The sequence below is a fragment of the Pagrus pagrus genome (assembly GCF_965226575.1).
Source record: "Pagrus pagrus genome assembly, chromosome: 12".
Classification (NCBI taxonomy): domain Eukaryota; kingdom Metazoa; phylum Chordata; class Actinopteri; order Spariformes; family Sparidae; genus Pagrus; species Pagrus pagrus.
In genome coordinates, this window is record NC_140196.1 from 9317194 (window position 1) to 9332213 (window position 15020).

Genomic DNA, 15020 nt, shown 5'->3' on the forward strand with positions numbered 1-15020 from the left:
CATCCGTCCATCTCCCCTTGCATCCGTCCCTTTTTCCCACCCATCCGGAGCCACAGCTCTGAGTGGTGTGACGGTTAACGCTGTGTCGTTCAAACTGACACCCTCTTTCTGCCTCTCTCACACACACACACACACACACACACACACACATACAAGCACCCTCGCCTACATACACTCTGTCATGCGCACATGTTCAGACAGAGAGAGCGAAAGTGTTTCCAGACAGCTATTGATCTGTTATGTGGCTGATAGGACAGTAATGAACTTCCTGTAGAACAAACGGCCGCCTGCAGAAAGAGAAATCTGCTCCGAATGTCCGCGGCACATCAAAGTTTTCTGACTGATGTTTTTATAGTTTTTTTACAGTCTGCTGTGACTTTTTTTCGATTTTTGAGAGCTCGTGTTTTTGCAGCACATAACAGTGCAGCACTGTCAGACTGTTTTGGGTTGTAATCCTTTTTTCCTCCATTTGTGGGATGATTGTCCTCACCAGGGACACAATGGACGGATGAGGACGATAGTTTAAATTTAGCTGCTTGTTTTTATCTTCTTCGTCTCCGCTTAATTATGGCTCGATTGTGTATGCAACAAAGCATAAGTGATGATGAACTGCTGTACTATGCTACATATCAGTGATTCCTAATCAGGCGTAAAGAGTACCACAGGCAGCTGTGCAGGTAGCAGGACGTGTGTCAACATTGAGGAGTGACTAAACTGATATGAAAAAAAAATACAAAAGCTTATATTGCATTTCTGCCAAAATTATTATAATAGGATATTCATACCTGCCTATTTAAGATGATAAAGAAACGTTATTGATTCAACATTAATATCACATATCTTGACTTCACTCCTCAGTTAAACTAGTGATTTCCAAATATGGAGTTGCCAAATGAAACTAAGAGGATTTTGTAGATGATTTCAGTTAGTTAGAAAATGTATCTCTTCGGGCTACTGGCTGGAAAAATCATACCCTGACTGCCCTGGTATAAAGAGATGTATGATAAAGGACGGGGTTGTGAGTCAGGGTGATTATTGTAATGGGACAGCAAACAAGAAAAATATAAAATACTTAACTAACAGGGTGCATTTTGCTAACAAGAGGAATGGCACCCCTTCCTCGACTGAGTTAAACCAACCAGGATGAAATGAATATCAGCTATAACATACCATCTCTCGAGGCTCTCGCTGTCTGTCATTATTCGACTTTGCAGATGATGTCTAAAGGCTGCAGCACATACTCACTTACTCTGGCTACATGAGGGTGAAGCCACCCTTTGAGTGTCACGTTTGCCCCATGATCAACTTGTCAGGCACGACATGTGACCTGAGGTGCTGATAAGCTCCGTCACTGTCTGAAGGAAACACAGTAATCGTGAAACATGGCGAGGACTGACCTTGCTTCTCCTCTTTTACTTCTCTTTGCCTCACTCCTCACTGTCTCCCTACTCTCAGCTCTCCTCGGAGCTGTATCACCATTAAGGTAATGGAGCGCAGTCTGAGAGTGCATGTGACAGAGATACAGAGAGTATGTATGTCCTAACGCCCCTGGCACCTCCTTTGAATTTAGAAAGGAGCCCATCAATCTTAGTGTCCAGCTGCCTGTCCAGTAGCAGTGACACTACAGTAAGGTATCTGTATTTGTGGGTGCAAGTGTGTGTGTGTGTGTCCTGGAGGGACCGTCTGCTAAAGGGAAGATAATGGGATGTAATGGAGATGAGGCTTAGACTCTTTCTCTTTCTCATCCCTCCTTCATCCTTACACTCTGACACTTTCCCCACAGACAAGCCTGTAACCTTTTCACTCTCTGACTGACGGACAACATGCTATACAGTTAATGCCTCGCCGTGGGCAGCAGCTGAAGGTAAATCTTAGATATTCCTGCAGGATGTGCCGCAACCAAAGACAGGGTTTAAAAAGTGAGCGAGGAGAAACACAGACTTTATTTTCCAACCTGACTCCGTGGGAAAAAACTGAATCCAAGCAGAATTTTAAAAATGAATTAATTTTGCCAGTCTGCTCTCTCCTCCTTGACGATAACAAGCTCTTAATCCACTTACCGTTTTTTTTTTTTTTTGTCATTTTAAAAAAAACCCAGCAGTAGTTTTCAACTTGTCAGGGATCATTCACTCCGCCCCCAACAACGCGCATAATCTAAACTTGCAAAAACATGCCTCTTATCGAAAATGTCTACCCTCAAGTGAGAGAGGAGCGAAAATAAACTGTCAAAACAAGATAATTAACAGTTCACACTCACACACACATGCACAGGTACATCATGCACGTGCACATGTATAAATGCGACACACGCAGGGTTTCATGAAGAGCTTTAGAGGCCGCTTTAATAGACAGGGATTTACCTTCAGGATTTACCATAAGAGCCCTGTAATAAGAGAGACAGAGAGGGAGAGTAACAAATAGCAAACTGTGAGCTGCACTGAGCTCCAGGCGAGAAGACGCGATGTGTGGAGAGAACTAAATTATAATTTCAAACATTGCTTCCATTTATCCCCCCTCTCTTGCCTCCTCCCCTCCTCCCTTCTTCCCACTCAGTTGTTCTCAAACATCACCTCCTCCCCTCTCCCCCTCCTCCCCTGCTCTCACCTCTCCAGCCTGAAGTCGAATTCATACTCTGGTGTTGCAGAGGATGAGGCTGGAGGAATTGATGTAACACTCACATGCCAAATGGGACATCCGATTTGACGCAATACTTATGACAGGACTGTAAGTGTGCGTGTAACAGCTTGTTTTTGTCTTGTTTACAGGCTGTGATGTTTTGAACTGTCTCCCCCCAGAAAATGACAGAAGTGAGAATAAGGGCGAGAGTAAGATGTGAAATATTTTTGCTCCTAGTCCCTTCACGCTGAAGTGCTGATGTACATTAGGTTCACACATGCATAATAAACAGGTTTTTTTTTTTAAAGAATGTGAGAGTGATTGCATATGTAAGTGTTTTTCAAAGACTCAGGGTGTTGCAATATGTTAACTCAGGGTGTTGCGTTGTGTTACATCACTCATCAATGTATTCTCTCCCGCTCTAGCCAATCAATCATTCATGTTTTAAACCGTCAGATTGATTAATTAAAGTTCAAGCACATTAATAATGGACGTCTCCAATGGACTTTTAGATATTATAATCTTTAGTATCGAGAGTGAGTTTCCCTGACAGTGAACAAGACGAAGGTTACAGCGAAAACGCCAGTCCGCCCGTTCATTTTGAGTGTGGATGGTGCGTTGAGGTGTTCCAACTCCCAACTTGTCAAACAACGGCTGCTTGGTCAGTGGCATTAAGCTTCAAAGTATGATACATTTCTCAATTTTCTAGTGACGACTCTGTGGTCAGATTAGCAAAAATACATATGTAATGTCTGGTTAGACTTTCAAAATTAAACTTGCTGACAAACAGTTCACATATTGTGACACATTATGAGTTTTGGACTGTTCTAAGGATTGTGAAAACATTGTGGTTTGGTTAGGTTTACACAGAAAACTACTTGGTTAGGTTCAGGCACAAAAACACTCGGTTAGGTTTAGGCCTAAAAAATGCTTGCTAAGGTTTAGGAAAAGGAGTGTACGGACTCTATTTTCTGTTTTTCAACTGCATTCTGTCCAGCCTCTAGATGTAGCGCTGGTGGGGTAACTACAATGTCAAACTTAGAAGCAAATGGTGACTGACAGGCTGCCGTATTTAATGCATTGGGACTCAAAACAGGCAATTTCGGCTGTTTAGTGTGCTGGGGCTGCAGAGAAAAGATGAAGCCTGATCAACTTTTGGAGAACGTAGCCTGTCAATAGTGTTGTTGTTCAAGCCGTTTGCATTTGATTTAGAATGTGACACTATAAAAATAGCCTACAACTATGAAACTGATGATGAGCGCTGTTGATAAGCGCTGTTGGACATGGCATGTTTGATGTCGGGGTGAAACAGACAATTTCAACATTCAGAGATCTGCCAAATTGCTCATTGTGCTGCGAGGAGACGGAGCGGCAGGGGAGGAGAAATACTCTCTGGAAAAAAAAGCCTCTCTGGAGTTGTTGCTTCCAAGCCGGAAGCTGGACCCGGGTGCTATCCAGGCAGTTTGTGGACCAAACAATGAAACTCTCCCAGTTACATCCTCCCACACCGCCGCACAACCCTGTGCTAATCGCCCCAATGCCTGATTTGGTCTGAATACAGCCAAGAGTCTGGTGGTGCCAGAAGAAAAGTCAGGGGATCTACAAAGTCAGTAGGAAACATTATCAGTGTCAAAACAAAATATTGTGCAATGCCATCGAGTAAATCAGTGAAATAATAAGTGAAGCCCAGATGTTACACTACCAGTTCACAACCCAGGAGTTAATGTTGTCAGCGCCACATCATGGTTAATTAAGCATTAAGGTCTTGTGAGTAACATCACATGTTGGTAAATGTTGCAGGTTTGCGATGACTAACTGGATTTCCTCACCATTATGTATTGGTTTGAAACTGTATAAAATATTCTGATACTTTGGAAATATGCAGAAAGCTACTGATTTCGGCAAGGCAGCAGTTCAATAACTTACTGAGATTAAATTAATGTGCTTACTGTACGTTTCATCCTGAAAGTTCAGTCTTGACCTTGGACATCTGAACTCGCTCACTTTCTGTTTTTCAAACACATCTCCAGGTCATAAAAAGCTCCTGAGTGGCTGAAGCTTTATTGTCTATATCTTGCTATATCTTGACTTAACTAGTTTATTTACTGTTGAACAGATGTGGATTTAAGTGCACTTTATGCCACTGGGAGCTGCGTGCTGTTTATGCAGCACACTCAAGCATAACATCGCCTGCAACAGTAAAGAAAACTGCGAGAAGAAAACATGGATTTTCTTTGTAAACCCACAGTTCATACAGTATGTATGGCATAGGAAAAAAAACTTCGCAACCTCTGAACTTGCTGTCACTTGGGCAGCAGTGCATCGTAAATACTTTTAACTTGTATTCTTACTTTTAAAACCAAAATGCAGCCCTACAGTACAAGTTCATCTGAGAGCTGTGCAATGGAAAAGCAGTGTTATGCCAACAAGGTCACTCAGGGCCAATGATAATCATTTTAGAGCGCTTATCAAACACCATTACACACACCATATATCCTTTTATATGATCTGTGAATGGACTTCACTGAGGAGGATGTCCACTTTGTCCTTGGTTTAATGGCAGTATAAGTTGATAGAGTCGCTGCTACAGACACCATAATGTGCCTGACGGATCATATTCCCCTCCTCGCAGTCGAGCAGCAGTATGTATGCTGTAAGGTCGTCGCCGTGACTTCGCTGCAGGGTTGACTGCGAGGAAATGACCCATGGACCTTGAAGAGGTGTCATTTGAAAGTAAATAATGTTTAAGCGCTGTGCATCACTCACGACTTCTACAAACCTTCAGGACATTCGTTTCAACAGTACAATGAAATGTGTTGGATGAGAAAACAGGTCAACAGAACAGAACAGTTGCTGTTTGTGCTAAAATCATCAGACATTCTGGTATTTTTTCACCAATTATCTTGCGTCCCCTGTCCTCCGCCAGATCACCATGTTGGAGAGGTGGTCATGTGGCTCTGGCACCATTTGGCGACTCCTCGGCCTGCTCAGTCGTTCATCTGGATCCACACTCTTAACATATATTCTATAATCTTGTGTCAGATATTTTGTCACTGTGTTATGTGTACTCTGTAGCTGGTTTGTCCGTCCTTGGAGCGGGATCCCTCCTCTGTGGCTCTTCCTAAATCGAAACAAGGGTCTGAGGAGGGTGTCGTACACGGCACAGATTGTTAAACCCAATGAGGCGATGTGATTTGTGATTTTGGGCTGTATAGATAAGGAAGTCCCGACTTGAATTGTCAGCTCAGCAGTAAGAGCAATTAGTTGCATAACAAAACTTCTTCTTCGTCTTTTGGTCATTCGATTTTCTTTTCACAAACAAAAAGAATATGAAAAACAAACCTTTTTTCTTTGAAATTTCCCTCTTTCGACCATGAAAAAGAAAAACACTGTGTATTCGATTTTAAAATTTTGTAATACAACTACTCTCCTGTTTTTTAATACTCTTTTTCAGAAAATTTTAGATACACAGACCAATTAGACATATTAAGGTAAAAAAAAAAGACAGAAAAGAAAAAGGAAGAAAATAGTACAACAGCTACAACAAGGAACTTTGATATTTTATTGATTTTGGAGGCCCCTGTGGACAAAAGTGGTTGGCGTTTCAACCACAAAATATAATGTTAAAAATAAAATTATCTTAAGAATAATCTCCTCCTGCTTCTTTTTAATTGGCAAACCTACTACTCGCTGTAACTTTGCCAGTCTGTACATGGACCCGGTGGAAGGCGTTAAGCCAAACTCAAAAGAAATAGTGAATCTTCTCGGTTGTCCTCTCGTTTGCTTGTGAAGGTAATATATCAGTATTAAATTGAGACTGTGTCATAGCCAGTTAAAAACTCCTTGTGTAGCTTGAAATACAAACTGGAGGAGATAATAAAAGACAACACTATGCAAACGTATGAAAAAGAGGAGTGTATACAGATGTTTTGTACAGAAGTATTGCCTGCCCAGTCACTCAGTTTCTGCAAACTGCTTTGATACGTTCAGATTTGTACATTTCATACAGATCATATAGGTCAAAACATGATTTTTGTGCATTTATTACATTTATTCTGCCGACTGGTTTAAACTGAGCAGCCATGGTGCATTTTTGCAGGCAGCAGATGAACAAGTTGTTCATTTGGAGAGGTCACATCTCCTCATCTCCAAACACCATTGCCCTCCATTATGAGAATGAGAATAGAGTAGAAATACTGGTGGCAGAATGACAGCAGCAGTAAAACTTCTGTTTTATTTGTGTACGTTAACATGCACAGCGTGTATTTGAGATGGAGAGATAACCCTATCACTTTCTTCACTGTTATCTGTACTCAGCGGTGGTATTTAGCCTGACAGCCCCCTTCTTTGAAAGGGAATGATATTTTATACATATTCATGATTCCCATGGTGTATCCCTCCCGTGACCTTGGAATGACTAACTCATCTGCAGCGAGTATAGTCTCAAACACACACACACACAGAGACATAAAGCCTTGATCTGAAGAACGTGCCGACTTGGAGCACTGAAGCCAACAAATGTCTGTTTTTTCAGTCAAATCCAATTACTTCTTGTGTGGTTTGTAAAGCAGTGGTATGGAAAGAAGGACTTGAAGCAGAGACGCAGGAGATGAGGGATGATGGATAGATAAAAAGGTAAATCCAGAGAGAAAATTATAGAATGGATGTGGCAAAGGGGATCCGTGGGAAAAAAACAGGTAAAGGAAAGAACAAAGAGGACAAGCATCATTATACAATAAAAGACGAAAAAAACAAGGACGGGAATAAATCTGAAGAGACGGCGAGGAACTGGATGTTAACTGGGTGAGCACAGAGGTGACACGCAGAGGGATGGAGGTGAGGAACAATAAAAGTGTACAGTGCTGTAAAGTGCCGATTTGCATTTTATAATATTGTAAAATAGAGGACAAGAGAAGGGAATTGATGAAGATATCAGAGAGGAAACCAGGGTTGGCAGAGGTATAGATTATAGCCGAGATGACGCCAGTTCTGCTGCCGTTAGATTGTTTCTGATCGTCCGAGGGAAACTCGTGAATGCAGCGTAGCGCTTCAGGAAAACGACTGTAACTGAATATTTTACACTTCCACAGGATAAGAGGGAAAGGTCGACTCAGACAAGGAGCTGCTCTCTGGCCTGTAAACAGAACTGAATCTATAAAGACGGTGTAGTTTTTGTGTGTTTTAGAGTAGAGGTGCTTCAGTTCACTCACGGCTCAAGATAAAATGTTCTCCGTGCTCCACTGTAATTCAGATTCCTTGACGGCATTTTAACCATTACAAAAATTACAACCAGCAAAGACACATTCAACTCCCTCCTTTCACACAGGAAAGTCAAATTTCACACCAGGCTGATAAAATAAAGTCGGAAAATCCACTTTGAATTGCGTGGTTGGAGCTCTTGCCAGGATTTTAAATTACCGGGGGGCAAGCTGGATTGCTGAAAAACAGGTAATAGTGGTGGTGGTGAAACATTACCCACATGCGCGACGGATTGAAATTGTGGACCAGAGCAGGTAATGTTGTAAACACATCCAGGCTGAATGGGGTTTGGGGATATAGCCATGCTAGCACCTCTGTGAGGCTTCAGGCAGTGGTGCCTTGAGCTAAATGCTAATGTAGGCATGTTAGTATGCTCACAATGATGATAACATACTGACATGTATCTAGTATAATGTTTACCATGTTCGCCATCACTGCTTAGCATGTTGACTTGCAAATATTTAATTAGATTTTTTGGGATTTTTGCAGAAAATAAGATAATCTTTACAATCTACCTGAATGATTTTTGAAGCATAAATGCAAACGCAAGAAATAAAAAGCCAACGTTATTTAGGCTATAAGTTCACCGTTAGCTTACGGACATAAATTAAAACAAGACAATGTTGAGTTTTGGTTTTGGAAAGGACACAAACACTTGCCCCCCTGGGTGAAAGTCCTGTGTTTGTTGTTGTCACCTGACATTTTTTGTGGTTTTCGGACGCATCGGTTTTCTATAGGACTTAACGTGAAGGATTGGTGAATCATCTGCACGCAGTTTGAGAGTTTAAAGTTGTTTTATTCACACACAGAGTAAAGCGACTTTCTGTACCAAATTTAAAGGCGATCCACTCAATAGCTGTTCCAACACAGCTAAAAACAACACAAATACACAAGTGACAGCACGCTGTTTCCTCTGTGTGACACATGCACAACACTGGCAGTGTGACGTATGTATAATGGTACCTGAATTGTCTCAGGTTTATTAATATTTTAAAACAAAGTGACAGTGTCTGTGCGCATGTGGCTCCTGGAGGGACGTATTAATCTGCTGTGAGGCAGTGAGTGGAAATGTAATATGCCTGTGTCGATTTGGAGGAACACAGTAGCCTTGTACGGATAACTGTCTCCGTCTCAGCCTGGCTGTGTCACAGCCACTTGGGGGTTTGTGTCACCTCTGATTTTCCACAGACAGCCATTCTGCATGTGTGTACTTGTAAGCAACAGAGTGATTAACATTTAAGAGGTTGATTAAAATTTTTGATTCAAATGACTGTAACTCAGCGTTGGGAGGGGAACAGGAAGCAGATGTCAGATCTCACAAACATGAACTGCTTCTCTGTGTGTGTGTCTCTCTCTCTTCATCCTCCCACATCCAAGTCTCCCTCCAGTGAGATAAAAGCTGAAGTGAGAAAGAAGGTCAGGGAATGATCAAAGGTATTTTACTATTTGAGTTTTAGCTGTTTTGCTCCCAAATTCTCACATTTTGTGGAACTGAAAACTGTTGGGAGTTCCCGCTTCTGCAAACCACTGATTCATTTACATTTGTACGTCATAGGCCTACAAACTAAATTGACATTGCGAAGAAAGTGTCACATCACATGTGTGTGACCTGAGTTCCATATCAGGAGGTGGAGGGGGTGGTGGTGGAGTCACAGGCGAGAAGGCTGTCAAGACTGCAGATCGAGTTTCAACATCGGTAAGTGTGAAACCACTGGATGTTTTGTGGTGACAAAAACAAGACTTTTTTGGAGAGAGGTCGGGAAGTCTCCTGCCATGTTTGTGTGCCTGAAGCTACCCACATCATGAGCACAGTGTTGTCACAGCATGAAATAGAAAACTTAACCTTAACAAACCTAAAGCTTCAACATATACGTGGTTTGGCAAAAACGCACATTGCCAACATTCATTCTAGTGAATTCATAATTCTTTTAGTGCCTGTCTCTTTAATGCACCCCCTCCTGAAAAGCCCAGTCTGCTCTGATTGGTCAGCTCCCACAGGCCTGAGCAGGCACCGCCCACATGCATTCCTCTAAGGATTGAGTGTTTAGATATTTAAACAGCATTTATACAGAATCTGTAATATAAAAAATAACCAAAATTATCAACTGAATGTGATGAAGTAACAGCTAGCTGCACTGCTAACTGGCTGCACTGCTAACTGAGCTAACTAGCTTGAGTTAGCAGCAGTTTCTCTCGTGATATTCTGCCCCCTATTTGTTTGGAGTATAATTATGACATGTGCTCAATTCTTACATATTGCACCTTTAAACAAGACTTACATTATGTACCGTCTCTTTTTCTGCTTTACTTATCAGAGTACATTAGTATGCAAGCCACTCAGGAGCTAACTGTTCCTTTATTATGAATATGTCAGAAAATGATTCGAAAGGCAGCGTACTTCTCTATCGCTGGATTTCCTTATCTGCCAGAGTCTGAGGGTTTTATCATGCCGAGGAGAGCAAGAGGCAGCGAGATGCTGAATGAATGCAATATGCTGGAGATCCTGTCTCTTGATGCTGTCAGGTATTATTGGCTTTACACTGGAGACTTACAGACCAAGAACAGCGACTCTTCAGCGGACCACGTGAAATTCAAATGCGCAGTTTATTGAAGCAGAAAACTTCTAACAGCAACATTAAAATATGTCAGTTGCTGTTGACCGCTGGTGGTTCCCAATACTTCCTGCTATGTTGTTGGTGTTTAGTCTGTGAGCTGTCCTGAAGAGCACTTTCATGAACGTTTCAGTACTGCATATAAAATCCTTAAGGTTCATTCACTTGATAAGAACAAGTGCACGAGGCATGTACATTAACGTTTCTGTATCTCTGCTGTAACACTGACAATTTGATACTCACACAGATGCAATGAGAGGTTTCAGACTGTGACTTTCATACGTGGATTTAAATTCAGAACTGACAACAGTATGGATTTTTTGCCCCCTCTCCCATCAAATTTATGCTCGTCTCTGACTAAGATCTAACACGTCTCCGAACTCGGGGAGAAAACTTGCTGACATCCTTGACATACTACTCAGTCCCTGCTGTTCTGGATTGACGATGCCGCACTGTGACAGAGGGTGCAAACTAATACTTGCCAGTCAACGAGGCTGGAGAGCAGGAGACAAGTGATTGCACCGTTGATGGGGGTAATTTTGCACGGGGGGGGGGTTACGGTAAATAACAGAATACAAATGCTGTGTGATTGATAAATACTGTATGACAGCACGCCGTCTCCCCCGTGAGAGTCAGCGGAAGAGGAGGTTGTGCTAAATCAGGGAGTGACAATGAAAACTACCGCAGAGGAAGAGATGGGGAGAAATATCTTTGCAAAAAATCTTTAAAGCTAGACAGCAGAACATTTTTTCACATAATTGGATCTTTCAACAGTTCAGGTGGATAATCCTCCCATTAAAGGATTAGTTTGACATTTGGGGAAAAAGACTTTTTCTGCTTTTTATGTCAAGTTAGATGAGGCAATTGATCCCACTCTCATTACTGTGGATTGGATATAAAACTACCACCATCACTTGTTAGCTTAGCTTAGCATAACGACTAGAAACAAGGGGAAACAACCAGGCTGGTGCGGCTGTGTTAACTCAGTGTGACATCACCCATGGATAGGCGCACTACAGTTTTGAAGTGTCATGTTTGGCATTAAGCTGTCACCATGTCTGGTTTTTGGAGTGCAAATTAATTTGAGCATATGTTGAAATAATATACGAGTTAAAAGAAGAAAAGTGAGAAAGGGGTAGTTGCATATAAGATTTACTTCTACCAACTCCTTTTCGGACACTGTTGCTTTCGTTTTGTTTGTTTTTTTAATTTGTGGTTTGAAATAAACTCATTCATTCATTGATTAAGAGGTGACCATATTTGGACAAGAGAACCCAAGGACGCACCATGATAGCGACTGCTTTATTGTATAGTTTACTCCAAATTGGACCGTAATTTACAAGATGAACATCGTGCTGCATTGAAAGAGACTTTAGACGTATCAAAATCAGACATATTTAGATGGCTGCTATCTCTGAGTGAGTACAAAAGGAGACTGTTTGGCCTTGGTGGATGTTTGCGCTCGACTGGATGCCATTCTAGTCGGACATCAGTTTTAAATGGGGTCAAATAATGAACGCAGTGATAATGAGAACAGTCCAAAGTCTGTTTCACTACACACCCAAGTGATGTCACCTGGGAAATGGTAATGGAGAAAAATGTCAGTTTGGTCCAGGTGGATTCGGTCTGTTTGATTTATGACATTTGGTAGACATTTTCAGTTTCCAAGTGGGAAACCCATTTTCAAAACTGATTTCCTAAATATATAAAACCATAAAAGCGAAATAGTTTCCTCGTGGCTCAGCTGCTCGAGCGTATCCTCCCTGCTTCTTACTCTGCCCTCATGTTGTTCCACCACTGATGTTCCTGCCTCTCTGACTGGCACAAATGGACAGAAACACAAGCGATCTCCGCTGTATCTTACTGAGTGAATTTACCGTGCCAAATAAATATTATCTTTGCTGGCTCACGCCACAGCAGTTATTATCTGATGCACTCTTCATCTCGAGTCTCAAAGCATCAATCTGGTCTTCTGTCAACAGAGAGCAGCGCAGATTATTTAACCGACATCTTTAAAAGACCGGCTTCAAATCACCAGACCCGAGAGAGGGAGGGAGGGAGAGTTATACCAACAGAAAGAGAGCCTCAGGATGAAAAAGTATAATAAGGGGGGAAAATAACACAGCCATGATGAAAAAAGTCAAGAAAATAGCTGTACAATGATGTCCTGACGCTGGTAGATGACATCAATTTTGCAAGCCTCAGCAGCTGGCTCTGTGGGGGGCGTCTTAGCTCCTAGTTAATATTTATATACTCTCTGAGGGGTTTGGGATTTAGGATATACAGAAATATAAGCCCAGCAGGGTCACCGACTCAGCCTATACTGTATGAATGCTTTCTTTCACCGGTTCCCATGGAGAGAGAAGACAGCACGAAGAGGAAAAGAGGAAGAGGAGGAAAAGCAGATAGGTGAAAGGAGACATCGACTCGTTCAACAAGCCGACTCAGCAGCAGAAATAACAGTTACCATAGTAATTGTGCTTCAGAGACCGCTGCGCTCTCACTCAGGGCAAAGGGAGTCAGTATTCGCGGCACAAGGAGGACATCTAGTGGTCGTCCTGTGACTAGCAGGGAACTTATCACCATGGTGATGGAAGCCTGGACCAGATGGAAATGTTTTTTTACTATAAGCTGCAATCGCAGGTGTATTTTTGGACCTCACTGCTTCCCAGAGATCCAGTGTCACCAGTGTGACGTCAGTTTGCAGCTTTGCCACGCCTCCATAACAACACCACATGAAGGCGACTTGCACCTTTTTTAAAATTTTCATCGTGCGCTGTTATCGGTCTTTTCTTTGTTTGATCGGCCATGACCGTTAACAGCAACGTTGACCGTTTACTCCCAACGCCAGCAGAGACCAGGACAAACAAAACTGTTATGCTGCGTGCGAACCACCTACTCTCTCTGGCCGACCAACCACCCTGCTTGGCGAACGCATCACTAACTGTACGCCGCTGGTGATATTCTCCGGGGACAGTCGCTTCGACACCCAGCGTACATCTTTGGTATTACAGCAAATGCAAGGGCTTTCATCAGTGGGCCATAGGCTCGATCATCATTGAGCTCCCTCATTCGGCGATAGATAGTGACTAAACAGATTTTTTTTTTACATGAAAATCTTCAAGATTGATATTTTAAGTTTCTTAACAATTCAAGGTTTTTGCACACAAAACATAAGAAGGGTTTATAAAACTACCCAACAATATATACAAGTACAACTGAAACTATTAATTTATTAGTCAAGTGACAGAAAATAAAGTGGCTGCCATTTAAATTTAGTCATTTTTTTAAGATCCTTTTAATTATTTTGACATTTTTTTTAAATAATTTAGAGGCCTGGACTGTCGGTTGGAAAACACCAGGTCTGTGGAGGTGTCACTTTCGACTTGGTAATCGTGACATTACTCCCAATTTATTTTATTTTTTTAGAAACCAGATTAAATTTATGAAACTACAGTCTCAAATGAATTATGTGTGACTGATTTCGCACCACTAAATGACTTCAATAAACTGCATCAAGTATCTGATTTACACAGCTGGTTAACCGAGAGGCTTTGAGAAACGCGTCTGCCTCTTATGCACACAGGCTACACACTCAGTCGCTGCTCTGATATTTAAAGGTACAAACTCAGTTCCTTTTTACTTCAGCTCTCCAAACATCACTCTATGTTTAGATCTGCAAACCGTACTTGGTCTTACCCGGCAACAGGCTGACTCTCCCAGAGATAAAAGCTGAGAAAGTTTCTCCAACATTCAGAAAAAAAAAGAAAGAACTAAATGAGCCTTGAAGCAAGCTTAAGCTCTGACACACACACACAGAAGAAGAAAGAGGATAAACATGTTACATGGGGGGAATCATTCAGGGTTTGTGATCAAAGTGGGAACTCTGAACCCAGAACAGCCCGTACTTTTAAATTCAACGACTGTAAGGTCGGGAAAAAATCTAATTCCTTTGGCAAGATTCTCACATACCCACAGCAGCTTCACTGGAGTTGGCCAGACATTTTATGTGAATACAGATACAGAGTATAAGCTAATGGACAAGCTGAGAGGACAAAGTCTCAAACTGGCTGTTTGCTACGTTCATTTTTAAATTTTTTATGTTAAAATCTGCAATCCTTTAAAGGCCCATACTGCATATTATATAATTTTCTGCTAATTGCATATATTTAGTATTACTTGCAACCATTTGTCTAGCTCTGTATAGTATGGCAATATATCTAAAGGTGCTATTTGTGAGAAATGTTTTTTTCTGAGTCTCATTCCCAACTCATCAAAAACTAATGCATAGGACGGGTCGGCCGCCATCACAAAGCGTCATTATTTGACGAGTTGGGAATGAGACTCAAAAATCAACTTTTCTTACAAATAACACCTTTAAAAACACTATGTATTCATCCATTTCTTTCTTAACTTGTATTTTACTTTCTTAAATACTTAAAGAAACAAAGCAGGGACAATTTCCAAAGCTTTCCTCAGTGGTGCATTCAGGGACGCTCTGAGGTCACTGCACTGATTTATCGGAGAACTGAA